Below are 3,746 nucleotides of genomic sequence, written 5' to 3'. Positions count from 1 at the left end.
ATTAAGGTTAAAAAGATTGGCCTTGATATTGAAAATAGACCAGAATGGATACTACAAAGTTTTTTTTATAAGTTTTTTTGCATTTTTTTGAACGATATAAATAAATAGATAGTGCTTGCTGAAGCACTTTAATAACCCACACAAAGACAGAGACAAACACACACAAACAAGCCTCTTTCTCTCTCTTACAGATGGCACAGGAACAGTGGCATCACAGAGGTAAGTTATTCACACACACACACACACACACACACACACACACACACACACACACACACACACACACACACACACACACACACACACACACACAGTCCTCCTTTCCAACTCTGCATCCACGACACTCTTAAAGAGTTCAAAGTTGTCATACACCACATTGTCGAAGCCAGGGGTAGTGGACTTCCTAGTGGATGGACAGTAGGAAAACATTTTCTGAATGCTTCCAGCCACTTTGTCCTTGAAAGGGTTGTACCTCTTCCACTGTCCACCACAGTTTGGCATGTGGCAAGCCCCACATGGCCTTGAGGACTTGTTAGGCATGAATGCCTTCACTGTTGGTGCAGGAGGGACAAAGCTCTGGCTGCAGGATGTCCCACGAAACAGGACGGAGGGCGCCTGTGGCTGTGCGGGGAAGACCTGCAGTATGGGTGCTGCCGACACAGGGGGTGGGCCGTAGGTCAACGCAGCGGGTGGCCTCGGCTGGAGGTGGGTGGGCGCAGAAGGCCTCGGCAGAATGGGGGTGAGCGCAGCAGGCTTCGGCCGGGTGGAGGACGACAACCCAGTGGGCTGAACGGGTCGGTTCGCGGGAGTCACAGGCTGTGGCTCATCAACAAATAATCTGGAAACATAAAAAATACACATGTGATCAGTATTGATATGACGTGTGTGCTATTTGCTTTCCACAGCCAACAGGTGAAACAAAGTGCTTATGACAACTTACCTCCGCTTCTCACCACGTCTCTTTCCAGCCTCGTGATGGATGAGCCGGTACTGGACCTGAGGCCGGTCTGGCGGAGGGAGGGATGTTGGCAGCGCAGGAGCCTCCGGGAACGGTGCGTCCGACAGCACTTTCAGGTGAGGAGTCACCTTGTGGCCGAAGGAGCAGTCGCTCCTTCTGCCACTTCAGCAGCTCGTTCTGCTCTCCCTGCTGGCAGTACTGGAACAGCAGCCACACCAGCCAGCCGACATCATTCTCCACAAGCCACCTGAAGGTCTGACCGGCGTACTACCCGAACGTGATGACCAGCTGACCTTTCCACAGCTCAGCCCCCGACCTCTTGGCAGCCGCCTCTGCTGTCTTGAGATCCAGCCATTTAGGGTCAACAACAGTGCTGCTGCGGGCCTCTGCCACAGACCTTGCTGCCTCTGTACAGTACAGCCTGGCCTCTCCTTGCCGGTACAAAATGATGTTGGGGTACTGGTGTAGCTGTTGATGGCTGACCAGCGATGGTTTAGTGGCCAAGCTCTTCCCGCAGACATCACAGGTAAAGGTCTCCCTGGCGATGGCATGGATCTGGAATAACACTACTGTTTACCAGGTATGCAGCGCATCCCATGCAACAAGAGATTAACACGGTCGCCAAATTGCTTTATGTTACACTTAGTCTCGCATCAGCTGTTGTCTAAACAGTCACATTTACCCAAATCAACACATATCCACATCAAATTGTCCAAGAAAACGTTGATTGTCGCCGAAAAGCAACAAGTTTGCAGGTATGCGACGTATGCCCTTACTCATTGTAAACAGTGTCGTTAGCCGCGCCTAGCTATCGTTACAAAACACACATTAATCAGCTTATTATTTCAACGACCCCTGGGTACATATAGTCATGCCATACACCGTTGGAAAGCTTAGATTACCACGATTAAAAGGAGACCACCGACGAGTAATATGGTTGCTCGCAGACAAAACGGCGATAGGTTGACTGAAGTCTACCCAGCAGCTAAAAACGCACCCTCTACGTCTTCCCTTTATACACAACGACCGTGTTATGACACGGTCGAAATCTTTTCTCTTTCTACAAAATCGAAACAGCTTAATACAAACCTTAAAAAAAGGTCTAATTATTAACTAGCAAACGGTGAAGGGGATACAATTTACCTGAGTGAAACCACGTGCTGTAAGCTATTTTCTTTTTCAACTCGAGCTCATTGGCTGCAATAGAGTTCCGGGTGTTGACGTTGTTGGGGCGGGGAAATCGGGGGCAACACCATTTTGGCAGTATTCCAAAATATGGTTTATTTATTTTTTAACATTTTTTTGGTGAAGCACTGCTTCACCTGTGGTCTTATAGAAGCCTCCACTGCTCCAAACTCTATTTGTGAAACATGCAGACGGCCTAGTGACACTGCCAGCAGGCAGCAGCAAAGAGATGTAGCGACCTCGGTTTATTTCTTCAGCTTTCACATACACACAAACACGCACACAGGGTGCTTGGTCATTCTTTTGTTTTTTTTTCGTTGTCTGTTAAACCGCCACGTGGGGCGACGTGTCTGGGAAGCTCGCCTCTTGGTCTGAGCATGTGTGGCCATCGCTTCTCGGCCTTTTGGCTAAGACAGTGATCCCCTCCGTTGTCTGTCTATATATTGCCTATTTAGTGGCAAATATATAGCAGGTTAGGAGGATATTGCACCATCTTTTTGGTAAGTTGGGGTCAAATACCAGTTGCTGATACCCTTTACCAAGAAGACCATTGTCCAGTTCGTTTAAGGTAAGGGGATTTTATTGTTGCCTGTACTACCTTGTTTATTCACTGTTTTACTGCTTTTAACCTCTTAATTTTTTAAGAGTGTGGTGTCTCCATCATGTCGGTTAACCCTTCCGGCATGAGGAGGCACCACAGTGTACGTTTTAAGTTTAAGTCAATCAATGGAATTTTAATTCAGATGTCCCGGCTTGATTTTTCAAGGAAGCACATCCAAGGAATCCTGAAGTTTACCGGAAACGATTTGAATTGTATTCTGACTCTGCCCTTTAACAAAGGATTCGATGTTAGCTTCGCAGCCGCAACAACCCTCAAAGAATTTTGGACACGCTACGACACGGTAAAAGACCAGTTTTCAGCATTTGAAGTGGAGAGACTAAATGACGATTCCATTAAAACCGTAATCGTCAGGATGTTCAATGAAACTGTAAATGCTGATGATATTTGTATATGGCTGGCAAGATACTGCACTGTGAGGGCCCAGGCCACCAAGGTGAGAGATGAGGATGGCATCTGGAACTGTTCATGGAGGGTCCCCATACAACAATGGCGGGACCCACATGGCTTCCAGGGCCTGAAACATCTCCCATCCATGATGGCTCTTGGAGAGAACAGGGGCTACATTCACTACCAGGGACAGCCCAAGCTCTGCCACAAGTGTGGCGAGCAAGGGCACCTGGCGGAAGCGTGTACCAAGGTGTTGTGCGGCAAATGTAGAGAAATTGGACACTCTTTTGAAGAATGTACCAATGGCAGGAAGTGCAACCTCTGTGGAGACTCAAACCATCTCTTCAGAGATTGCCCGAAATCTTTTGCCAACAAAGTAAAACAAAATGCAAGGAAAGTGGCAGACGGGGGTGCACAAACAATTAAAGACACCAGGCTGGAAAAAATTACTCTGATTGGGGGAGAGGGGGAGGGGCCTGAGGTTGCCCCACCTAGTGGTGAGGTGAAAGAGGGTGGTGGGGCCCAGGCAGCCGGTGGAGCGGAGATGGACTCCACTTCAGACTCTGACGAAACCGGGAGTCTCGAAACAGTCGG

The 3,746-nt window shown here is 48.5% G+C and overlaps 1 long non-coding RNA gene across 1 annotated transcript; it reads right to left on the bottom strand.

The window, feature by feature from the left end:
• Positions 1-245: 245 nt before the first annotated feature.
• LOC115539232 (uncharacterized) lies at positions 246-2,195 on the bottom strand. The gene is made up of 3 exons (XR_003975769.1): positions 2,102-2,195; positions 941-1,513; positions 246-838 (listed from the first exon to the last, which is right to left on the bottom strand). It is a non-coding gene; the product is annotated as an uncharacterized LOC115539232 (long non-coding RNA).
• Between the last annotated feature and the right edge of the window lie 1,551 nt (positions 2,196-3,746).

This window comes from Gadus morhua, unplaced genomic scaffold (assembly GCF_902167405.1).
Source record: "Gadus morhua unplaced genomic scaffold, gadMor3.0, whole genome shotgun sequence".
Classification (NCBI taxonomy): Eukaryota; Metazoa; Chordata; class Actinopteri; order Gadiformes; family Gadidae; genus Gadus; species Gadus morhua.
This window is presented reverse-complemented; position numbering and strand designations above follow the sequence as displayed.